Source organism: Prionailurus viverrinus, chromosome A1 (genome assembly GCF_022837055.1).
Source record: "Prionailurus viverrinus isolate Anna chromosome A1, UM_Priviv_1.0, whole genome shotgun sequence".
Taxonomy (NCBI): Eukaryota; Metazoa; Chordata; class Mammalia; order Carnivora; family Felidae; genus Prionailurus; species Prionailurus viverrinus.
The window spans coordinates 27,138,729-27,165,496 of record NC_062561.1 but is presented as its reverse complement, the minus strand read 5'-3'; the positions used below and the strand labels follow the sequence as shown (position 1 = coordinate 27,165,496).

General features: G+C 39.6%; 1 protein-coding gene across 5 annotated transcripts in view; it reads right to left on the bottom strand.

The window, feature by feature from the left end:
- ENOX1 (ecto-NOX disulfide-thiol exchanger 1) overlaps positions 1-26,768 on the bottom strand; it is a 552,986-nt gene that overhangs the window by 369,437 nt on the left and 156,781 nt on the right. For all 5 annotated transcript variants that reach the window (XM_047876641.1, XM_047876659.1, XM_047876649.1 and 2 more), the window contains one exon: positions 19,169-19,301. The gene's annotated coding sequence lies outside the window, so the exon portion shown is untranslated. The remainder of the gene's footprint in view (positions 1-19,168; positions 19,302-26,768) is intronic.

Genomic DNA, 26,768 nt, shown 5'->3' with positions numbered 1-26,768 from the left:
CAAATCATTTCGTTTCTTTACTCTTGCCCACCTCCAATTTCCTAATATTATGTTTAAAATATGGAGATGAAAATTAGACTCAAATATGGGCTTTATCAACGCTGAACACTGTGAGTGGATTATTTTATGATTCTTGTGTGTTACATTATGGTTAATGCAACCCCAGATCGTGTTCTCCTTTTGGATAACAGCCCTATATTGCTGACTCATATCCCTGAGTGACAGGGTGAGAATGGCTTTTTACCTGCAGAATACTTACCTGTCAATTCCATTCTTTATGATGGCTAGGATAATCTATCAGTATTTTTTCCCCAGAAATACAAAAACCTCACACTTCTATAAAGAACCGCCTAATGCACTGGCAGTATAGCTCATCTTGACTTGATGTTCCAATCTATAATTGGAACCATTAGACTCAAATCAAAGCCTCCCAAAGTTCTGTAGCCATTTTCTTCATTTTTAAACATATGTTGTTATATTTATCTGGGTAACGATTTAATTCAAAATTAAAAAAAAAATACACGCTATTCTTTAATTGTCAGTTTAGAAGCTATACTTCATTTTAGAAGCCATAAACACTAGAAATAATGATTTAGACTGACCATGTGGAAATGGTTTCAGGGACTAGCCTCTGATTCCATTAACTTCTGTGCATTTTTCCTTTTAAATCTACAATGAGAAAGACACAGTTGAGGACAGAGGATGCTTTTTAAGTTAATCTGCCTTTCTGATAAAGCAATGGAAATAGAAGCTCAAATTACGTTTCTGAAGTAAAATGGGACAAGATAAACAAAATATTTCATTTCTAATTGGCTCCTGGGGAAAAAAAATCTCAATGAAGATTATGTATGTTTCTATTAATTTAAGTAAATTAGTTCATTTTACTTTTTCACACTGATGTGATAAAGTTGAAGCGTGCACTCTTAAAAAAATTTTTTGACATACTTTAAAGACAGATTTAATATTATCTCATTAAAACAACATGTATAAATGAGTGGATTTGCAGTGGAAAAATCTGGATCACAATCTTAGCTCATTTGTTCACTATCAGATCAAAAACAAAAAAGTCACATTACCCCTCTAGATCTGCATTTCTTTTATTCACACTCTGGCAATTAGCAATCACACTCTGTAATGTTTACACCTTATCTTCCTTCCTCTCTTGTGAGTATGGCTGAGAAATCCACACTACACTTAAAAAAATAAGATCAAAATACAAAGCTGTAATGGGGACCAGTACAACCTGTAGAAAAGGAGCTAGCACTCCAGTGTAGAGAAAGTGGAAAATTTGAAGCTGAAAGTCTTATTTGTCCCCCTTTCCTAGGGTTTCTGAGCTATAGTTTCCTCATCGGCCCAACAGACTGATGGTGCCTGTTTTGAGATTTTGTTCCTACAGTGGAAATGCTAATCAGAATCTTGAACAAGTACATGATAAAAACGGGGCTACTCCAGTGATGCAGATGTGTGGATGGAGGGTCTTGCTCACTCTAGCTCAGCCCCAGACACACACGGTAAAATCTTAAAACCGACAAATGAGATTTAAACACGGTTGTTTCTAATACTCAAGTCTCAGTGTATCTTAACATCGTGCACTTGCCCAATATGTGAAGAGAAAGTGGTATTTTAGAGGCAAAAAGCACTGTGTCAGACTTGTATTTCCAACTGTTGTTGGACTAAATATTCAGGAAAGCTACCCTGTCAAAAACACCTACATGTTGGATAAATTATAACTAGCTTACATATAAACACATGGCAGAGTTCTCTAGAAAACAAGGGAAGCTAACAAAAACTGGGACCCACAAACTAAAATCATAATGGTAAGAAAACCCTGAAGCTAAAGCTTCCCTGAGGACACCTGACTAAACCAGGGACCCAGAGTTTATATATTAATGGGAGAAAAAGGGGCTATTAACCCAGAGACTCCTAAATTCAACTTGTACTTGAAGAAACCTTACTCTCAGTGTGTGTGAGCACTGGAAGCTAACAACCTGTCTCAGAGGAAACAGATAGAAAGTCTACCTGTCCTGCCTGTTCCCGGGATAAAAAATGTAATCATGAATATAATAAATAATAGTCTTCCCTTAAAATCTATACCAAGAGACTAGATCTCACATGGGTGTGGTGTTCAAATACAGACTACTTCGGCTGTCAGGAAAACCGCAGGCCAAATAACTAAATAAAAGCTGTCCTAAAGCACTCTCTGATGCCCAGCTGAAGAACAGGTAAGTCTGTTCTGGAGAAAAACCAGCATCATTAATGCTTTAGTCATCTCAGGCTCCATAACAAAAGTACCACAGACTGGGTGGCTTAAACAACGAAAATTCATGTTCTCACAGGTCTAGAACCTGGAAATCTGAGATCAGGATGTCAGGATGGTCAGGTTCTGGTGAGGAGTCTCTTCCTGGCTCGCAGACAGCTGCCATTTCATTGTGTCATCACATGGTGAGGAGAGAGACAGAGATCTCTCCTTCCTTTTTATAAGGCTACAGTCCTATCTGGTTAGGGTCCTACCTTTAATACCAAGGAGTCTTAACTACCTCCTAAAGATCCTATCTCCAGGCACAGTCACATTGGGAGTTAGAACTTAAACACATGAATGGGGGGCACATAATTCATTCCATAGCACTTAATATCATTCCTCATCGTTCCCACAGATTAAGTTCCGCCAAATATGAGCTCATAATCAACTATTACAAAATGAAGATAAGGACCCAAGCCAGCACAGGCACCAGTCAGAAGCACCATTAAATCAGAGGTTTAAAACCTCAATGGCCTCAAATGTTAGCATTATCTCACATGGAATGTAAAAGAGTTATGTTCCAAATGTCTAAAGACATAAAAAAGAAAACATTTCTCAGGAGCAAAAAAAAAAATAATACTATCAAAAGACATTCCATCAGACGTAAAAATAGACGGTTTTTGGAGATTAAAAAGAAAATTTTTTACATTAAAAACTCAGGGATACTTGACGCCACAAATGAGAACACAACCAGAAGGAAAAACCCAGAAGACAGACTTGAGGGACCAAGCCAGATTATACTGCAATGTGGCAAAGAACACGGAACATGTGGAAGTGAGGTTATGAGACACGGACGATAGAAAATGACAAGAAATACATCATAATCAAGAGTTGCTTTATCCAAAGGTACCATAAAGAAAGTGAAGGGTTAACACACAAACTTGGTGAAGGTAAGACCCACAAAGATCGTTAGTTTGGGATATAAAAAGAATGCCTCTTGATCAAAAGATAAATAACCCAACAGAGAAACAGGCAAATGTCGGAAACAGACAGTCGAGGAGGAAGAAACACAAATTCAAGCAGACATTTCAAAGAGGAAGAAACACAAATTACCATTAAACGTAAGAACAGATGCTCAAATAGTAACTAGAGAAATATAAATGCAAACCATGAGATACCAGTTAATACCCAAGATTGGCGAGGTGGAAGGGATTAGAAAACCTGTAGTTTCCAGATGCTGACAAGAATGCAGAGCACTGACAGCTACTGGGAATTTAAATTTGTACAACCACTTTAGAGAACAATTTGGCATTACATTTGAAGATGCACATAGCCACTGACTAATCATTTCGATCAATTAAGTCTATTTCCCAGAGGAACACTTACACATATGAATCTGACTTGAGAAAGGTCAAAGGTCTTAGCAGCATCATTGTTTGTAAAGCAAAAAAAAAAAAAAAAAAAAAAAAAAAAGGAAAAAAGAAGCAAAGAAAGTAAATCCAACTATGAGGAACTCAAATGAAGTCCATCAAAAGATCAAAAACTTTTGGAATAGTCACACAACAGACTATTTCACAGCAGTGAAAATTAATGAATTGTAGCTACGCTAATCAACGTGGATACATCTCAGAAAAATAATGAGTTAAAGAAAAACAAAATAGAGTATGACTCAATATAAACTTACGTAACATAATCTGTTGTGTACAGATGCATGCATGTGTAGTAAAACCCTAAGAGAGAACGTTGTCATCACAAAAGAGTGTTTTGATGGGAGAGAGAGGCGAGAGGAAGAGTGGCGAAGGGGACATAGGAGGTGTTCGATTTCTTGCTGATGCTCCATTTCTTCAGCTGAGTCGCACACACACAAATACTATTTCATTCTTTTTTCATAATGTAAATATATGTTACGTATTTTTGATTGTATGTACGAAATATTTCATTAAAATTCTAAAAAGTGCACTGGGGAAGGGAGTGAGCAAACTCTGACCAAATCCGGGGTCCTGAGGAGATGTGTCTCTCGTTCCCTCCCACCTGTGTCTCCTCTCAACCTTAAAGGCACATCTAACAGGTTCCACCCACGAATCTTGCCAAAGGATTATGTGATAATCATGGTTTGTGCTAATAAAAGTTTGAGGTAACTGTTCCAAGGGAATCTTTGAAGTCAAAAGACCAGCTTAGGCTTTGAAGCCTTCCCCATCACCTGCCCATCTGCCCAGAGGCACCTTCCCTCAGCAGCCGCCCCTACACCTGGCTCCCAGTGGAGGGGACTACAGGATTGGCCTTCAGACCACTTCAAACAGCTTCTTGGAGCTGCTTCGAGAAGGCTAATTACTCCTAATTACCACAACACTCTCGTACACATTTTTTATGGTGTATGGTCGGTAAGTTTGTAGTCATTTATCTTGGTGGCAAAAAGTGTGACTTGAACATCTTTTCGACTGGATATAAAATGTACAAGGACTTCAAGAAAGTGTACCAGTCCAACTTCTTGTAATCTGATTGCCATTTAAACATAGTGACTTCTGGGGGCCACCTGGGTGGCTGGCTCAGTCGGTTAAGCATCTGACTTCGGCTCAGGTCATGATCTGGCAGTGAGTAAGTTTGAGCCCCGCGTCGGGCTCTGTGCTGACAGCTCAGAGCCTGGAGCCTGCTTTGGATTCTCTGTCTCCCTCTCGCTCAGCCCCTCCCCTGCTGTGCTCTCTCTTTCTCTCTCAAAGATAAATAAATAAGCATCAAAAAAAAATAATAATAAACATAGTGACTTCTGAATTCAAGACTTTTGTTACTGGAGGTCAGCTAATCAATGTTTTCCTAAAACACTCGGTCTTTAAAACATAACTCAGTACATGCAGTAATTTAAAATCTTGAGCATTGGGGATGGGTAAAAAAAAAATGTGTAATCAATTTATGGGAACATTCATGTGGTCTTATTCATAGATGCTTTAAAATAAAACTATTGTTGTACTTTTTAAAATAAAAACAGACACAGAATGGAAAAAGAAATACTAGGGGGAAAAAACATTAAGAACGAGGTCATTTGATTTATGCTTGATTAACTTTTGTATTTACTAGGATATCAATATCAATTAGTATGTGATTTATATTAATCAAAATTAGTTTGGTTGGATTATCAGAATGCAAAACTTATTGTTATAGATTTTTCTGCAAATACAATCTAAATGAAATATATTATGGAAGGGAGGAAGGAAGGAAGGAAGGAAGGAAGGAAGGAAGGAAGGAAGGAAGGAAGGGGAAAAAAAGGAAGAAATTAATAAGACTTTTGCCAAAGACAGCCTACGTGATTCAACTAAGTCAACTTATGCATTGATATCTGTCAGAGTGCTAGCCTCCTCTGTGGTGCACAGAGGTGCACAGGTCCTAGAAACACTAATGTTTATCACAAACTCTCCTAAAGTCAAATTTGGATCTGATGAAGCCAATGGTTATTTAGCATTCTGAAAATCGATCTTCAGTAGAAGTTGCTAGTAATGATTTTTTTTGCCAGGTAATCATACAAAAACAATTTCAGAAACTGCTGAAGTTTTATTTAATATTCTGTATCATCAAAGTTTTCAAAAAACATCAGTAGCTATCATAATAGTTATTCGGTAACAATATTTGGTTAGAGTTTCATACATTAACAGAATAAAAGCCAACTAATTCCAAGAATTGCTAGTATAAAATTTTTGCTAATAGTTATTTTAGAGGAGAGTAACAATCTAGGGTCTGATAGAGACTATGTCCTAGAGCAACTTCCAGGAAGTTTATTTATCTTCCTGTAGCTTTTGTGGACTTATTTCATTGGCAACAAGGAGATTCTACTGTTTTGCCCAAAACACATGCTCAGGAGTACACACATCCAGGGCGAGGGACCAAAATGAAGAAATGATTCCTTAGCCTTACCTCCTGATGGGGTCTGAAAATTCTTCAGGGATTGGGTGAGTGGGGAGAGTGGGAGTCTGAGATTGCAGGAGGAGGCCCCTTCCATATCTGGGGTAGCTGCAAATTCCCCATCTTTGCTCTCCTGGTTCCCTGCCTGTAAAGAAAGCTTTAAAATAAAACAGAACAAGAAGCCCTGCAAAGTTCACCTGGGAGGTGAAGAGAAATGAGGACCTGCTACAGAGAGTGTTCCCCACTCAGCAGGAATCGGTGTCGGGGGGGCACCTCACCCACGAGGACCCACTTGGATTTGTAATTCTGCTGCCGACCCCGACTGAAACAATTCATCAGCCTTCTCTCAGGAGGAGGTCTTGGACTATTTAAAACCCAATTCATAGCAAGGATGCTGAGTAAATATTAGTTTTCTTAACTCTTCCTCCTCCTATTGTCAAATCAATGACCTATTTTGCACAGAGGAAGCTGAGCAAGTTGAAAAGTACACTGAAACTGGCATTTCAGCTGGGTGAATCCACTTGGGTTTTTGGACTGGTGTCCAGTCGTCCTGTCCTCTACAAGGTCGGCCAGTGGTTGTGCCTTGACGTGACCTATTCGCTATCACAGAGCCCCATCCACACCATGACCCATTTGTGCTTGGGTGGATGAAAGCGTGTGGCATTGCAGAGAAAGAGGGCAGAAGAAATTCTCCCAGGATGCACTACATAATCCGCTCCTTCAGACATCTCTCCTCTCTTTGCAGCCTGGAATGCAGTATCCGGAAGTGTGGCACAGTTCCTTGACTGTCTGCGAGTGGGAATGGCAGTGGTGAAAACGGCAGCTGGCCTGGGTCCACCGACAGAGGTCATGTACTTCTTCTCATGTGAGAAGAAGCTAGACTGCACCTGTCTGGTGTTAACAGTATGAATATAGATTAAGCTGTGTACACACACACACACACACACACACACACACACACACACTACTCATCAAGTGTTTGAAAAAGATAGGCAATGTAGCAACAATTCCTGAATCCTCCTTTTGTTTATTTAGTACTTTCATTCAAAAGGCTAATTCGTTTTTTTGTTTAAGTTGTAGGAAGAGGGGGCTGAGGTTGACACAGGACCCACAGCATCTTATCTTTGGCTTATATAGTAGGCGGTTAGGATATGCCAGGCACTGTCCTGCCCTCCGTTTCCTATCTCACTGGATTTTCATCATGACCTTGGGCAGTAGGGGGTTAGTATGTCCATTTAACAGATGAAGAAACAAGTGTTGGGAGGATTTAGATGACTGCCCATGGTCCCACACCTATCTATTAGTAGAGCCAACATTCAAACTCAGGCCTGACTCCAAATCTCATACTGAAGATTAAAGCACTACTCATTGGGAAATGGCGCACATGTGGTGTTCACGGAGGTGCCCGTTTCTCTTCAACAGAAACCGCTGCGGGGACGGGCAGCTGCTGTACGTCTGCATGCACCATGGCTTTCCTCTGAGACCAGAGTTCCCTGGGGCTGAGCACGGTGGGGTACCAGCATCGGCCCATTCCTACCAGACCCAGGATTGCCTCTAAAACTCTAAAGCTACTCTCCAATGTGGTGGCCATTAGCCACGTGTGGCTATGGAGCACTCGAAACGTGGGTAGTGTCACTGAAGAACTGAATGTTTATTTTTATTTCATCTTATTTAATTTAAATCTAAGTAGCCCCAAGAGGCTCTCAGCTACCACGCTGGGCGGCACAAACACAGAACGTTTCTGCTATTGCAGAAAGTTCCTGTTAATCTGCACTGTCCTAAAAGGACAACTCTCGCTTAGGGAGACCATCAGGGTGAACTCCGTGCAGATCCAAAAGGCAGGTAAAAAAAGATTTACCTCAGAGGCACTTCCTTTTGAGGCAGTTTCTCAAAAGGAGCTGTGGACGGAAGGAGAGCTCGGGTGATCCATCAGGAAGGTGGGTGGAGAGCAGATAGGTGGGGGACGTGGACCTCAGATGCCTCTGAGACACCCCACCCTCTTGGGGCTGGACCCACAGCTGGGGGAAAAGTGGTGCTGCAGACAGGGGAGAGGAGCATTCCCAGGTCAGAATGGGACTTAGGGGACAGGATTTATGTTGCTGTTGAGTGACTTGGAACACTGGGGCCCAAATGAGCAAAGGTCTGAGAAGAACGGAGTCTTACAGAGTAGTGCCCAGTAGGACATTATTTACAGTTGTCTCCTCTTCAGTTTCTCCTTGATTATCTGACTCTGATTCCCTTACTGAAACAACAACAACAACAACAACAGCAACAACAACAACAACTTACTCTCCCTCCTTTTCTTTTGCCCTCCGGTCACCAGAAAAAATATATATATAACTGCAATAAATATTTTATTTCTTCCATGTATTAGACTTTTATGTTCATTGTTCTTCACACAGATTAATTGGACGTTAGAATTTTTCTTTCTCGAGAAGAGCTAACTGCTCTTTTTAACGTGTATTATGGCCCTCAGTTAACATTCCTTTATAGGGTCATTGGGTCAATGGCAAGGGCAGGCTACACCTTTTTACCTTCATCAGAGGTATTTTCATAAGAAAATATAGGCTAACATTAGCTTTCTTGTCTAAAATAAAAATACAACTCTAGTGAAAATCAAATATATTTATAAAATATGCATATAAAATTTCACTTATTGAAGAGCTATCATCAAGGCAAAGATCTTTCCTTTTTTTTTAAATTTTTTATAATGTTTACTTATTTGAGAGAGAGAGAGAGACAGAGACAGAGCATGAGCAGGGGAGGGGCAGAGAAAGAGGGAGACACAGAATCCGAAGCAGGCTCCAGGCTCGGAGCTGTCAGCACAGAGCCCGATGCGGGGCTCGAACCCACAGACCACGAGATCATGACTTACGCTGAAGTTGGAAACTCAACCAACTGAGCCACCCAGGCGCTCCAGCCAAGGTCTTTTCTTAAAACAATCAACTTCGGGAGCTACTTGCAAATTAGGGTCTGTTTTCTTCTTTAGCATAGCCTGAATGGATACCCAAGCCGTGAGACAGGAAAATAAAAGATTCCTATTGACAGTTTTAAGCTCCGTAGTCTCAATCACCAGATACGCCCTTATTAATGGGCTCTATGAATTCTTTTTCAGAATGCGTGGAATTAATCAGTTCATCTGGAAAGGCAATTGGGGTATATACGACTTGGAAACACAGACTTCAGAAACACAGATGTTCTACTGAATCCTCACTTGCATACTCTCAGCTAAATTCAACCTCTGAGCTTTAAAAAGATTTTCTAAACTGTTAAGGACAAAAATAAATAAATAAAAATAAATGACATTATACATTCACATCTGGCTCTGTCACCATTTAGGGCATGCTATCACAAACATTAAACATCTGGGCAGGGGAACAGGATCTATTTGGGAGCCCTTGGCTACCATGACAACTGAAGTGCATGGTCTCTCAAACTGTTCAGTCTCTGCTCATCTACTTTTGACACGACTGCAGTCGCCTAGAGTAGGCACCATTGTAAAACACCAGTCAACATGGTAAGTACTATTTATGCGCAGAAGGTAAGCTCCTAGGGGATGCTTCTCTTGCTTCTGCACGACTTCAATACTAGGGATAAGACAAATCCCTTCTATTTGCGCAATGCGGTTAAAATAATTCGGATTTTATGGCTTTTATGCATGGAAGTCTTCTATTTCTGCATTAAGATATCGCTCCTAGTGAAAACGTCTTAATGAAAATGGTGAAAATTTGCCACCACCCTTCTTTCTCCTATGAAGAAGGAAGACTTCCTTCTGGATGCTCAAAATGTTATCGGCATTTTAAATGGCATAGAATATGGACAATAATAATTATAGCTTCCATGTATTAATGCTTCCTGTACATTGAATGCATAATGCACCTTGGACACAGCATTTTTCATTTATTCTTCAACACTACCTGTAAACTGGGGGCGCCTGGGTGGCTCAGTCAGTTAAGCATCCGGCTCTTGTTTTCGGCCTCATGGGTTTGTGAGTTCAAGCCCTGCAGTGGACTCCAAGCTGACCACAAAGCTTGCTTGGAATTCTCTCTCTCCCTCTTTCTCTCCCTCTCTCCCTGTCCTTTCCCCGCTTGCTTGGCTAGCTCTCACATGTTCACGCGCACTCTCTCTCTCTCTCTCAAAATAAATAAACTTAAAAAAAATATCTGTTAAACTTAGTGTTATTATTTAGACTTCACAGTTTTGGAAACCAGACTATAGAGAAAGGTACAACATTCAGTCAACAAATATTTACAGAGTATTATGTGGCAGGCTCTGTGTTACGCACTAGGAATATAATGGTATGAAGGCTTAGATCGTATCCCTACCTTCAGGGGGCTTATCATCCATGGGCAAGACTTGCTCTTATCCAAGGGAAAACAAATAGCTAGGGAGCGACACAGGCAGAAACAGAATCTGAGTCTGACCTCGAAACAAAGCACAAAACCTCGGGTCTGACGGACTTCTGTACTGGGAGCGTTGGGAGTCCTCTTTGACTCACCTCTTCCCGTCACACGATACATCCCATCAGCCAGCAAATCATGTTGTTACTAGCACACAGTTAACTCCAGGATGTGACCGCATCTAACCACCCTGGTCTAAACCACAACCATCCCTCACCTGGGCTATTACACGAGCTCCTAAAGAATCTCCCAGTGTCTGGCCCTTATTCCATTTATTCTCGAGACAGCAGCTGCCTGGGTCTTGCTACACTGTGCAGTCACACCGCATCACCTTTCGAGTCGAGACCCACTCGGGTCTCACGTGGTGTCAGAGAAAGAGCAAATCCTTACGGTGCGCCGCAGCCCTGACTCAGGGTGGGTCCCGATCACTTCATCTCCTGCCCCCTCACTAGCCCTGCTCACTCTTGTCTGGACGCATGGGCCTCAGTGCTTCCCCTTCCAACGTGGCCGGTTGCCTTCTCACTTCATGACCTCATTTCCCTCCGCCAGGAACCCGCTTTCCTAGGTATTTGCAAGTTTGCTCCCTCACTTCCTCTGGCCCCGACCCAAGTGCTCCGATCTCCGCAAGGCTCCGTCTGATCACCGTATTTATGATCGCAGCCCTCCCCTAACATTCCCTATTCTCCCTTCCCTGCTTTATTATCCTCTGAAGTACATACCACATCTGACATGTTACATAGTCATTTATTTATTCTGTATATTGGCTACCTCTCCCAGCTCTTCCTAGCTCCAGATAGTCTCAAATTAGACACTGATAATTAGGCCATCCTTCCCCCTGGGAGCCAAATGACTAGCATAGCGTTCTCTTCTTAAAAATATATGCCCCCCCCAAAAAAAAAAACTTCATGAAGCAGAGATTTTGTCTATTTTGCTCAGTGCTTTCTCCACATGACCTGTAGTGCTCGGCACGTTGCAGGAGCTAAAAATTGGTTGAATGAATTAATATTTTACTGTATCTCCTATACTCAAGCAGATTGAAAGAGCACCAAAACCCCAAAACACTATTTTCAGAACTGCTAAAAACACATTTGTGGGTGAAAAAAGCCTGGCCGTGTCCCTGAGCCTGCTTCATCCACTCCACCCGCACGGTTCATGAGCAGAAGATACAGGCATTGCCAGGGAACCTTCATCTCTGGAAAGACTTCCAACGGACAAAAGGCAAACGGTAAATTGCAAAAAAGCATGATGCAGCTGTTTTTCATTTTTATTGTAACTTGTTCAAACAAGTTGTTAAGCTGCAGGTGACATGGTGTGCCATGTATAAAATTGTAGGAAAAGGCTTGAGCCCCTTTAAAACACGCTATTTAGAATGTGAAACTGTTGGGGCGCCTGGGTGGCACAGTCGGTTAAGCGTCCGACTTCAGCCAGGTCACGATCTCGCGGTCCGTGAGTTCGAGCCCCGCGTCGGGCTCTGGGCTGATGGCTCAGAGCCTGGAGCCTGTTTCCAATTCTGTGTGTCCCTCTCTCTCTGCCCCTCGCCCATTCATGCTCTCTCTCTGTCCCAAAAATAAATAAACGTTGAAAAAAGAAAATTTTAGGGGCGCCTGGGTGGCTCAGTCGGTTAAGCGTCCGACTTCGGCTCAGGTCACGATCTCGCGGTCCGTGAGTTCGAGCCCCGCGTCGGGCTCTGTGCTGATGGCTCAGAGCCTGGAGCCTGCTTCCGATTCTGTGTCTCCCTCTCTCTCTGACCCTCCCCCGTTCATGCTCTGTCTCTCTCTGTCTCAAAAATAAAAAAATAAAACTTAAAAAAAAAAAAAAAAAAAAAAAAAAAGAAAATTTTAAAAAAAGAATGTGAAACTGTTTTGTTTGTTTGTTTAGGGTTCTAGAAGTAGTTCAATAGGAATTCGGATAGAAACCCCAAGCTGACAAGGAGCTATAGAAGAAAAATGCTTTTCTCTTACACCAAGGATAGCTCTGTGGTAAGTAAAAACACTGCTATTAGAAAGGGAACACTGTGCCAACCCACTTAAAAGTGTTAGTAGGATCTTAGCTAGGTTTAAGTGTAAATACTCGAGTGTTGGTGAGCTTCCTGAATGCCAGGGAGGCGGGCAGATTTCTGTTGTGACTATGGGACAGTTTGTAACAAGGATAATAAAGTCAAGGTATTGGACCAACTGTGCAAAGTTCCCCTCTTATAAAAAAGAAACACCTCTTTTTCCTTATCTTGGAGTTATCAATATATTCTAAATAACTAATCTGTAACTATATATAACTTATTAATAAAATGTTCTTTATGATCTTCCTTACCAATATTGCTGGTAATAAGTTAATATATCCTCTGGTCACAGAGGGGACTAATGTGTGTAATAGCGCTTTAAAATCCCTCAAACCCACCAAACATACTCTTTCATATGATCTGACCAATAATTCTGTAGGGAAGATCATAACTTTGTGCTTGCCACCAGCGAGAGCAAATGTGGTCACTGACATCCTAGTTCACCGACTCAAAAACCTACTCCTCTTGGGGCACCCGCAGGGCTCGGTTGGTTAAGCGTCTGACTCAGCTCAGTCACAATCTCACAGTTCACGAGTTTGAGCCCTACACTGGGCTCTCTCCTGTCAGTCCAGAGCTTGCTTCAAATCCTCTGTCCCTCTCTCTCTCTGCCCCCCCCATAATAAGCAAACAAACAAACAAACAAACAAACAAAAACCCTACTGTTCTTTCTACCATGTGATGTAGATTCTCATGAAGGATAATCTGGTCTCTTCAAGGATGCATGTTAGGCTTGGGTAGAAATTCAGGTAGAGGCGTCTTATAAAAGATCTGCAGTCCTCACCCCTAACTTTGATCTGGCTAAATCCCACCTTGAGCTTAGGGTACTGCACGGGTTTAAGGCCAGCAACTTCTAAGTCACTGAGCTTTGAACCCTGTAGGCAAAGGCAAGACTAGGAGAGCCTCTGCCTGGCACCTCTGATGCAGAAAGGTCGAGAATAACTCCTTCGTGCGACCCCACCATTACAATATCTTCCTCTGTTCAATGTTCCTGATAAACTTCATAGAAACATATCCTTTTCATTACCAAAGACACTTCTATAACTGAGTCCTTAAATCAGTGCATGAAAACATCATCTTATTTTGAGGGTTGAGAATGGGTAGGAGTATGGTTAGAACGATATACCATTTATGGTTGAGTACCCGATAATAGGGATACTGGATTTCAAATAATGCAAATTTTTTTTTCCTACAAAACTCAAATTATTTCTATTCTATTCAGTGTCACAAATATTTTACCTTCTATGTGAAAAACATTGTGCTAGGTGTCGAAGGATGGAAAGATGAAAAAGAGATTATTTCTTACCTCCAGGAACCATCAGTCTAATGAAAAGAATCGCGATCTTTCTAGAATACATTTTACTTGTATCTACCTTCTTTAAAAGGGCATACAGAATATTTCTTTGGTGACTTAGGGTCATCATTATGAACATCAGCCATTGTCCTGGGCCACATGACAGGCACAGTGGTAGTTAGAAAACAATGAGGCGTAGAAACTAAGGGCTACTGATCACAGAAGTTAACCAAGAACTTGCCTTCTGCCTTCTTGAATTGGGTAGATGTACAGATGGATGGATGGACAGGTAGATGGATGGACAGAACAACAGACACATAGACAGAAATACCCCTGATGTCAATCGACTTCCTTATCTTTTCCTGTTTTTCCCATCTATGTGTGAACTAAAGTCCTGCTGTTATGGCAAATGTGCTTTGGGCAAGTATAAAACTGCCTTTAGCAGCCACTGAGGCACAGGTGGCCTACAACCGAGCATCCGCAGAGTCTTCAAAACTGGCTCATTATTCCTTCCTGTCGGGCCTCTTCTCTGTCCCTACTGTTGGTTCCCCACCTCCCTTTATCCCTGAAATTTCCACAAGGTTTGCAACCACCCCTTCTAATCTGTGCTCGGTACTCGGCTATGCAACACTCTCGGTTCTTCTCAACCTACAACGGGCACTGCGTGCCCAGCAGAGTGCTGTCACAGAGCGGGCACTCAGGAAATGCAAGCACCTAGTTCCCATCCACCATCCACGGGCCAGTCTTTGATCTTTCACGGTGCCCAGTCTCTTTGTCTTTCATGCGATCAGGTTGATACGTACAGATACTGCTCCTCTTAGGGCTCAGCAAAGCACGTGGTCACCATCCCTCGCTGTGTATTTGTGCACATCTGTGAACAAGGTTTTCTTTTTTTCTTTAACCCTTGAGTAAGACGCTCACTATGCTTGCAATAGCTCATTTGTGGCTGAACAGTTTGACAGCCTAAAAGTGCCTTATCATTTTCATAAATTTCCTCCACCCAGTGGTTCTAATTTAATAAAAGAGTCACTTCTGCGTTATTTATATTTTTATAAATAGTCTGCACTTCCATTATAATGAATACACACTGGGTTTTAGTTAGGTTAGTGTGGCTGTGCAATTCACTTTCTAGAAGCAGCATCACCACCCTTCCAATGCTGCTGCTTCTCATCTAATGATGACAAACCTCTAGAGGACATGAGAGCCTAAGGTTCACATCTAAAAGGCAAAGCAATCACAAAGCACGATTATTTCCACCCGTATAACTCTATACTTGCCTCTGAAAAAAAAGAGCTCTTATTTATAACATAAACCACATCATGGAATCCTTCTATTTTCATCTCTTTGCAGACTCCCATTAAAGCTAACACACATAATAGCATTAAAAAGTGATAGCTATTGTGTTATTACGGATTAAGGTAAGGTGCATTGACACAAATACTAAAAATGACCATTACAAACACAGAAAAACATTACTCTATCACACTCTTAGGGACTTCATTTCTGTAAGATTTTTCCTATCTCCTCTTCATCCAGGGTAGAGCCAGAAAAATTAGAGTCTCTGGCTCAAACATATCTTTACTAATAGGATTGTTTTCTCAGGAATTAGCTTTCTATGACGCCCCTAGTTTTGAAATTTTACACCCTCTGATAAGTATATGAAAATCCCAGCATTTCACTTTGACCCACTTCAAATTTACATGGCAGAGCTCCAAATGCTGAGAACTGCATAGTGCCCATTCTTAGCACATGATATCAACCATCTGCCCTGGCCATCAGGACAGAGTCCAGATATTTCTCCCATGTGATATTATAAAGGCAATGTGCTCTTGACATTTATGTAATTTTTTCTGGTGAAATTTGCAGGTGATAAATGGATTCTAGCTTTCTCAAACTGGGACCTACCTCACATGCATGTGAGTACTTTTCTTGTGCTGTATATCAACTGTGTGTGTGTGTGTGTGTGTGTGTGTGTGTGTGTGTGTGTGGTAAGCAATTTAACAGAGACTGAATCATGTGAGTGCCCCCAGAAAAGCTAAAGATTCAGTAACGATTCAAACTGTTATTTTTTAAGTTTTTACCAAACATTTATTAAGTGGAACTGGAGGAAAGTTATTTTGTATTAACAAAAGTGTGTATCTATTTATGGTGAGTTAACAGAGTTATTAGTTCACGTACGTGAATGAACATATCACTTTCACATGCTTCAACCTCTTTCATTTCACAACTATTTGGTATCTCATTACTGGACAGAATTAGTTACTTATACTCCCCCCGGGGAAGTGATAACTTACACAGATACAGTTACAAAGTTAAAAAATGGATTTCAAAGTTCTTTTGTTTGTTTACTTTCACACTGTCTTTTTTTTTTTTTTTTGTCAAAACATTTTCCAGTTTTCTGTGGTCCTTTTTTCTGTTCAGTTTTCTTTTATGATTTACCAAACAAAATCCTCAGAAATAGAGATTCAAAATAAATGTACAGTATTGTGACTGTAATTAATAATACTGTAATATATATTCGGAAGTAGCTAAGAGAGTATTTCTTAAAAGTTTTCACCACAAGAAAAAAAGTTTGTAACGTGTATGGTAATGGATGATAACCAGACTTATTATGGTAATTGTTTTCCAATATATATATACATATCGAATCACTAAGTTGTATTCCTGAAACTCATGTAATGTTGTATGTCAATCATATGTCAATAAAATAAATACATTTAAAAAAAGAAACCACTCATTTCCAGTAAACGGACCTATATAAACTACTACACGGTTTAAGAATTTCAAGTATGAACTGCCAAATTCAAGCGATTCTAAATCAGGGTAGTGGTGTGGCTTGCCGTAACACTATGCAAAATATTCAATAGAGAAATTCCTCAGTGCCAAGAATTTTTTGTTATTGTTAGGAAAATATTCATCAGGGATAATTCAACAATGGCAACAATTCTTATTGGTATCTCGTGCCGACCCCTGTGAGGGAGCTGGAACAAATGTCGTATTATCAATCGCCTAAGTGTTACATGTGGAAACCTGAGTTAGCAGGTGCCATATTTGCCATTTATACTAAGGATACTCCACTGGCATACGGTGGTGCCCAGGGAAGCTGCCATTCCTTAACCCAGCTCTGTCCACCCAGACATGCACGTGCATCCACCAATCCATCAGCGAGGCATCAAGAATTACCATACTTAAGAAGAGGAATCCTTCAGTGTAAGTGTTTAAATGCACGATGCTAAACGTACACTGAAGGATTTGAAGCAAGGAACTTGCAACTATGACTCAGTCACACATCTGGTTCAGCCCTGTCCGGATGTCGGAATGCATCAGTCATTTTGGATTTATTCATAATGAAAGAAATCAAGTCACAACCCATGTGGTCTCAAAGGTCTACTTAGATGATGATGAAGACCTATGATACTCCCTGAAGTATGGCAGACTTTCCAAGCTTATTAAGAATATACGTTTCTGACATTTTAAATATCTTAAGTCAGTGATTTTAGCCCCTTGGGCAAAACAGTGTTGCAGCATGTAATTCAGGTTATTTCCACAGAGCCAGTTCAATCTCAAATCATCATTTCTAATGCATGCTTAGCCATGCTACTTGTGTGAAGTCACTTTGCACAGCAGTGCCAGCAACCACACAGTGTGACTTCACCAATTTCTTTGTACAGTGCACAAAACAAGTAAACCTCTCAGCAGTTGGGAGCTTTGGCCAGAGGCCTGGGCTTGCCCCTGGGGGGTACCTCGTTCTTCTTCATGAATTCCAGCACAGTCATCTTGCTTCTCAGCCTCACGCACTGGCCTCGTAAACAGATTCCCTAAATGATCCCCAAGATTCTGATGTCACATTCGGAGGGGACGCTTGCTTTTCTTTTTTGCCAATTCTACCATTTTTTAAGTCATTCCTATCCAGTCAATCACTGTCAAGAGCCATCAATGAGTGTTAATGCTCTGTTATTAAAGAATTCTTGGTAACTTGTTTCATAGGGAGAGTTGGCCAAGGGCGACCATGGGAAGGCAAGACAAAGAAAACCCATTTCAACTACTCCAAGTTGATTTCTGTGAAACACAGAGAATCGACTGATGTCCCATGCAGGCTCATTTTGAGTAAAGTGGTGTGTATTACAGCCAGAAGGGCAAATGAAGTAAATCTCACAGTGAGCAAACCAGTTAACAGTAGCAGAAAATGTTAGTGGTGCCTGGGTGGCTCAGTTGGTTGAGCATCCGACATCAGCTCAGGTCATGATCTCGTGGTTCATAAGTTCAAGCCCCGCATCAGGTTCTGTGCTGAGAGCTCAGAGCCTGGAGCCTGCTTCAGATTCTGTGTCTCCCTTTCTGCCCCTTCCCTGCTCTCTCTCTCCCCCACTCTCTTTCTCTCAAAAATAAATAAACATTAATTTAAAAAAAAAAAGCAGTAGTAGAAAATGTTAGAAGTGAAAATACAGATGTAACCCAATGGATTACACTCATACTCTTGTAAGTTACTAGTATGAGAGTATGAGAGTATTATATTTAAGGCGTATCGCCCCACACCTGTTAGGAGGGCCATTATAAAACCAAACAAACAGAAGATAGTGAGTGTTACTATAAATGATTGTAAAATGGTGCATCTTCTGAAAAAAACATGATGGAGGTTCCTCAAAAGATTAAAAATAGAACTACCATTTGAGACCAAACAATTCCATTTCTCAGTACGCATCCAGAACAACTGAAATCAGGATCTCAGAGACACATCTGCACACCCGTATTCACAGCGGCATTACTCACAATAGCCAAAAGGTAAAAACAACTATACTTCTAGCCACAGATGAATGAACAGAGAAAATGTGGTGTATACATACCAGGGAATGTTACCAAGCCGTAAAAAAGGAAATCCTGAATCACGCCAGGACATGGATAAAACCTGAGGACATAATGCTGAATGAAATGAACCACTCACAGGAAGACAAATACTCCATGATTCCACTTATATGAGGTATCTACAGTAGTCCAACTCGAAGAAACTTTTGGTGTTTTATATATATATATAACCAATATACATAAACATATACATGGATCAGCTCTCTCCTAGGGATGCAAAAATATCAAAAGCAGGAGCAACAGGGCACCTTATGCTTTTCTTAGTTTACCCTGAGGGTAACAAGCCCTATCTCTACGATCACTGGAGTAGTGTTCACCGGAAAGCAGCCTGTTCAGAGCCCTATGCCCCCGCACTGCCCCACCGAGCATTTGCACTTAGCTTCACAGCACAGCGAGTGCAATGTCAAAATCACTACGGAAAGACTCTTTACCTTGGTGCGAGGAACCTGGGAAACACTGGGCACGGTCAGCTCCTGAGGACAGTTCCCAGAAGAGGCCACAGGTCACAGGTGGGGCGGGCTGCCGGCTGGAACGGCTGTCGCTACGCACAGCATGCCCTAAACCCTGAAACGGAAGAAACCACGTGCGTGTGACCAGGGTGGAACAATTCTGAGTCGTCTCTTTTTGTAGGTTCTCAAATTCCTGCAGGAACATCGCACTTACTGCTTCACCCGTGCTTCTGAAGGCAGGCTGGAAATGGAAGCTGTCTGCCTGTCTCATGTACTCATAAACACTTCCTCAAAGCAGTATGGTTTCTTCCTCGGCACCTGTGCTCACTTTCTGGCTCTTATTCCTCCACTCGCTCACTGTCCTCGGTTGTGTCGCTTGCTTCAAGCAATCCAGGTCCTACATTTAGATTCATGGCTACGTACCCACAGCTGTACCTAGGAACCACTAGACTGGCACATTCCCCTGCACCGTATATGTGGAGGGCAGCTTCTAAGGAGGGGATGCTGGGGACAGGATAGCAGGTGTGGAGCCTCGCTATACATTCGCCAAGTATGGTCTGCAGAACAGCAATGGGGCCATCACATGGAGCGTGCTAAACAAGCAGGATGCTAGACCCTACTCCAGAACTACTGAATCAGAGCCTGCATTTAACAAGATCCCCACATGAACTGAATGTCGAATGGACATTACAGTTTGAGAAGCTCTGGTGTAAAATCTGAATATATTTGGAGCCAGATTTTAGAATTCAGGGAGGGGGTATCGTTTCCGTAAGTGCAAGGCTACTTCTAGAATAAGGAAATAAATACTATTAATCAAATATTGATTTGTGGAATGTATTACTTTCTTTGAAATAAGAGGAATAAATAAATCCAATTATTTTATGGGTAGGGCCTTAAAGCGTCATCAATAAGTTTAATAACCTTCCACAATGAGACTTAAATACATACTCTTTTTCTTTGTATTTTAATGAATCTTTTCATAAGGCATAGTTAAATCGTATTAGAAACAAATAGGTGTGTTATCGTAATTTAATAATTCTGAGAAACAATTCCCCCCAAAAGGGAAACAGGGCATAAACAGGTGAATTTTACATGAAGTAAAAGGAATCTAAGTGCTAGAACCCTCCATTTCCACATGCCTTTACAGGGACCAGCAACTAACATGCTATTAAAGTCTTTGTTCTTTTTCTTAAAGGCAGACTCAAAAACTATATAACTTTGAACCTCCATAAAACCCGGAACCATCCCTGGCCTAATTAATTATGAAAACCATTTTTAACTTTGGAATATACCACCTTTTAGTTTCTTTCAATATACTAGAAAGTACCTCAAATTATATCACAATCATAGAGTCTACAAATGAAAATAACTATTGAAGGAGGACCTGGAAATAATTCTGCTCATAGGTAAGAGAAGTTGTTTGTAATAAAAAGATTGATATCTTTCAAAGTTATCATGTAACACCATTAAACTAAACAAATACATGGCTTATTCATATTTCTCTTCCGTTCTTTTTCTCCCAAATTAACTAAAAAACCTGAATATTGCTGCGGGAAGGGGAATAACTAAAAGAAATACACAAAAATACTTTCTGGGCATTTTTGTTTACTTCCGCTTTATTATCTTCTTCAAGTATTACAAAGTCATATCTACTTGTGCTTGCTTGCATGTTTTAGAAAATACAAAAGGTAAAACAAAAAAGTTTTAAAAAATACACAAAAAATGAGATAAATTCTGCTAACACTTTAGTGTCTCAAACTATTTATAGATATTTTTAATGTGATTTATAGATATTTTTAATGTGTATATTTGTGTGTATTTGTGTTTACATGAGTTGAAGAGTTCTGAAAATTGCTATTTCATCCACCAAACTCCTCATATAGTTTTCCAGAGAAAGAAAAACAGCCTTGCCTTTTATATTTGGCTACAATGTATTTCTTAGGTATCATTATCAGTTAAATGATCTCTCAATGTTGGGAACCTGGTTTCTGATGTTTCATTTTTATAAATAAAGCTATTGTGGAAATGGCTATAGATGTTTCCTCTTATATTTTTCTCATTCCATCCTTAGGATAAATACCTTTAATAGAAATTGTTAAATACTATTTTGAAACATATTACCAGTTTGCTTTCTGAAAAGTTTTATCATTTACAGCAACATCAAAAGATTTCATTAAGAAAAAAAGTATCTGCCATGAAAGTCAAAAAATGTGTTTTTGTTTTTAAAACTGCTTTATTAAAGTAAAATATGGGGGCGCCTGGGTGGCTCTGTTAGCTAAGCATCCAACTGTTGATTTCAGCGCCAGTTGTGATCTCACGGTGAGTGAGTTCAAGCCCCACATCAGGCTCTGTGCTGATGGTGCACAGCCTGCTTGGGATTCTCTCTCTCCTTCTTTCTCTGCCCTTCCCCCTGCTCTCTCTCTCTCTCTCTCTCTCTCAAAAATAAACTTTAAAAAATAAAGTAAAATATGCATACAGAATAGTGTACAACTTAATGAGCTATCCCAAAGCAAACACACCCTTGTACTCCCAACCAAGGTATGGAATATTAGCGGCATGAAAGCCGCCTCATGTCCCTGCTAGATGCACCAAATTTATCCATGCTGCTCATTTTATCTACAGTTCACTCACTTTTGTTGGTGGGTAATAATTAATTATGCAAATATACCACAATTTGCCATTCTCTTGTTGAGACGCACTATAGCATTTAATGTAGTTTATATATTTGGGCGCTGCTGTTTTGGTCATACAAAAAAGTAAACTTTTAAGTAAACTTACATGTATTTAACATATATATATTAAACCCATCAATCTTTTTCTTTTGTTATTACATTATTGGTGCTATCCTTTAAAAATCTTTTCCTTGGGGTGCCTGGGTGGCTCAGTCGGTTGAGCCTCCGACTTCGGCTCAGGTCATGATTTTGTGGTGCATGGGTTCGAGCCCCATGTTGGGTTCTGTGCTGACAGCTCAGAGCCTGGATCCTGCTTCAAGTTCTGTGTCTCCCTCTTTCTCTCTGCCCCTCATCCACTCATGCTCTCTCTCTCTCTCTCTCAAGAATGAATAAACATTAAAAAAATTTTTTTAAACGTTTCCTACCATAGGATTATGAAATGTTTACCTACATTTTCCTCTAATACTTTTTTCATTGTTTGTATCTTCACTTCACTTGGAATTTACTTGGATGTAAAGAGTTAAGTAGTTGTATGTCTGTTCATCTTCCCTCAATGGGTAGGCAATTTTCCCAAGAGCTTTTATGAAATAACCCATCTTTTCCCCCTGCTGTCATAAAATGCTTCCTTTATTATATACTAAATTCCCAAATATATACTTGAGTCTCTTTCTGGATGTTCTCTTATGTTTTTAAAACATGCTAATATATTCTTCAATTGGTCATATAAGTACAAAGTATAAAATTCAAGAGGAAAAACAGAGCGTACAAAGATAGTAAATAAGGCTTCTTTCACACCTGCCCACCAGACACATAGCTACTCTTCTCAAGTTCGACCATGGCTTTGAGTCATTTGTCTACCATTCCAAAAGTAATCTGTGCCTATAAAAAAAAGTAAATATACACTCCTGGGTATATTAACATGTCCTTAAAATAGCATACCAAAGCACAGTTCTAGAGTTTGCATTTTCATATAAATCAATTCATCCGTGCTATCTCATCCTTTGTAATATCTGCATTATATGAATTTATTTAAAACCTATACCTCCTGATGAACTGAAACACTGTGTGTCATCTTTTGCTATTATCGGTAAACCTGAAATGAGTATCTGTGGGTCAATCTCAGAAGTACAATTCAGGATTGAAGTATATATGTATTTTTTAAACTACACACTTTGCAGGGTGCCTGGGTGTCTCAGTTGGTTAAGCATCTGACTCTTGATTTCAGCTCAGGTCATGATCTCATGGTTTGTGAGATCTCATGGTTTGTCCCTTGTTGGGCTCTGCAATGACAGCACGGAGCCTGCTTGTGATTCTCTACCTCTCTCTCTCTCTCTCTGCCCCTCCCCTGCTCTCTTTCTAAAAATAAAATAAACATTAAAAAAACTATTTATTTTGAAATAATTACAGATATATGCTGTTGTAAGAAATAACATAGATATACCCTGTGTCACTCACCTAGTTTCCCCCAAGTGGTACCATTTTACAAAACTACAGTACATTATTACAACCAAGATATTGACTCTGATACAGCTGACATACCAAATATTTCCATCGCAAGAATCCTTCATGTTGCCCTTGTGTAGCCATACCCACTTATCTCTTTCCCCTATCCCCTTCTTAACCCCTGGGGACCCACCAGTCTATTCTCCATTCCTATAATCTTGTCATTTAAAGAATGTTACATGAATGGAATCCTGCAGAATGTAACTTGTTGGGATTGGCATTTTTCACTCAGCATAATGCTCTGGGGATTCATCAAGGTTGTTGCCTGTATCGACAGTTCATTTCTTTTTATTGCTGAGTACTCTTCCATGGTATGGATGTATTATAGTTTGTTTAACTATACACTGAAGGACATTTGGGCTGCTTCCAAATTTTTGGCTACTAAAGATAAACATGCTATAAACATTTATGTACAGGTTTTTGTGATCATAAATCTTCATTTTTCTGGGATAAATGGCCAGTAATTCAATTCACGGTTTGAATGGCAGTTGCAGGCTTCGTTGTTTAAGAAATTGCCAGATTGTTTTCCCAAAGTGGCTGTGCCATTTTACATTCCTACCAGCAATGTGTAAGTGGTTCAGTTTCCCTACATCTTTGGCAGCATCCGATGTTGCCATTAGTTTTTATTTTAGCTATTCTGATAGGTTTATAGTAAGATGTCATCGAGATTCTAATTTGCATTTCCAAAATGACTAACGATGTCCAACATCTTTTCACATACTTATTATAAGACCATCTACGTACACTCTTTGGTAAAATGTCTCTTCATGTATTTTTCCCATTTTCTAATTGGATTCTTTTTTTGTTATTGATTTCTTAGAGTTCTTTATATATTCTATGGTACTAGACTTTTCTAAGTGGTTTGCAAATATTTCCCCGGTCTGTAGCTTCTATTTTCATCTCTCAACACTCTTTCAAAGTAAAAAAAAAAAAAAAAAAGCTAATAATTAAGTCCATTTGATTGATCTTTCTATGAATCGTGTTTTTGTTGCCAAGTCTAAGAACTCTTTGTCTATTCCTAAATCCTCCAAATTTTCTGTTTTATTCTAACACTTTTATAGTTTGAAGTCCATGACCCATTTTGAGTTAATTTTTACATAATACGTGAGACTGAAATTGAGGTCCATCTTTTCCCTATAAATGTCCAATTGCTCCAGCATGATTTGTTAAAAGGGCGTCTGTCTCCATTGAAACGCATTTGAACCTCTGTCAAAAGTCAGTTGTGCACATTTGTGTGGATCTTCATCTGGGTTCTCTGTCCTCTTCCACCAATCTATCTATCCCTCCACCAATACTACAGTCTTGATTATAGCGGCCATACGAATTGGGTAGACTGATTCCTCCCATTTTTGTTTTCTTCCAAATTCATTTTATTTTTATTTTTAATATTTTAGTTTAGTTAATAAACAGTGCAATATTGGTTTCAGAAGTAGAATTCACTGATTCATCACTTGCACACAACACCTAGTACTCGTCACAAGTGCTCCCCTTAATTCCCATCACCCATCTAGCCCATCTCCCACCCACCTCCCTCTATGTACCCTCAGTTTTCAAAATTCTTCAACTATTCTAGTCCTTTGCTTTTCCATATAAAAATTAGAATAATATTATCAATATCCACATATATCTTCCTTGGGCTTTTGATACGAATTACTATCAAAACTTTCTCTATCTCCTTCGGGAGAATAGACATCTTCCACACCATGAACATGACATGTCTTTCCCTTTATTTAGACATTTTGTTCTTTCATGTGTACTGTGCAGTTTTCAGCATACAAATCTTGTACATGTTTTCTTAGATTTAGAACTAATTATTTCTTTTTTGAGCAATTATCGTATTTTAAAATCTGTGTTAATATGTTCTAATATTTTTATATTGAGCTTATATTCTGTGACCTTGCTGAACTTGACTTATTAGTTCTGGGATTTATTTTATTTTTTAACAAATTCTTCGATATTTTCTATGTACACAATCATACCATCTACACATAAAGACATTTATATTCTTTCCTTCCTTCCCAGTATCAGTGCCTTTTCCCCTTTTCTTGCCTTACACTGTTACATAAGAGTGCTAAAAGCAGATATTCTTGCCTTGCTCCCAACCTTAAAAAGAAAGCATTAAATCCTTCACCTTTATGATATCTGTAGCATTTTTTGAAGATTACCATATATCAAATTGAATAAATCTCTCCTAGTCCTGATTTTTTATGAAAGTTTCTTGTGAATAGGTGTTGAACTTTGTCAAATGCTTTTTCTGTATCAATTGATATGGTCATGGGTCTCCTCTTCTCTAACCTGTTCATACAGTGGATCACACAGGTTGATTTTCAAATACTGAACCAGCCTTTCATCCATGGAACACATCCCCCTCGGTCATGCTTTATAGTTCTTTTTATATATTGATGAATTGTATTTGCTACTAACTTGTTAAGTATTTTTGCATCTCTTTAAGAGATATTGGTATGTCTTTTTCTTTTTTGTATTGTTTCTGTCTGCTTTTAGTATTAGGGTAATACTAACTTGATGTAATGAATTGAGAAGACTTTCCTTCTATTTTCTGGAAAAGACTGTGCAGGATTGGGATTAATTATTTTTTAAGTGTGTAATAGAACTCTCCAGTGAAACCAACTGGACCTGGATATTTCACTTGGGGAAGATTTTAAATCATGAGTCCCATTTCCCTAGTAGTTACAGGGACATTCAAATTATCTACACTGTATTGGGTGAGTTGTAATAGTCTGTGCTTTTCAAGGAACTGATTTATTCCATCTAAGCTGTCAAATTCATGTGGGTAAAATTATTCATATTACCTTTATTCTTTTCGATGTCTGCAGGATCTGCAGTGATACCTGCTGTTTGATTCTGGATATTGGTAATTGGCGTTTTTCTCTTTTCTCAGTCTTGCTAGAGGTTTGTCAATTTTATTGATCTTTTCGAAGAACCAGGTCTTCGTTCCACTGATTTTCTCTGTTCTTCTGTTTTCAATTTAATTGACATCTGATTTTATTTTTCTTATTTTCTTTCTTCTGTTTGCTTTGGGCTTACTTTGCTATTCTTTTTCTAGGCTCTTGAGGTGGGAACTTAGATTATTGGTTTAAGACATTTCCTCATGTTTAATAATATGAAATGAGTCCTATACATTTCCCTCTCACAACTGCCTTGGCTACTGCCCACAAATTTTGTTATGTCGTATTTTCAAGTTCATTTGGTTCAATGTATTTCTTTTAATTTCCCTTGACATTTCTTCTTCGACTCATGGATTATTTAGAAACGTGTTTAATTTCAAAGCATTGGATCATATTATCTTTCTATTATTGACTTCTAGTTTAATTTTATTGGTTGGAGTCAGAGAATATACTCTGTAGGGTATCAAATCTATTAAAATTTTAAGATTGTTTTATGATGCA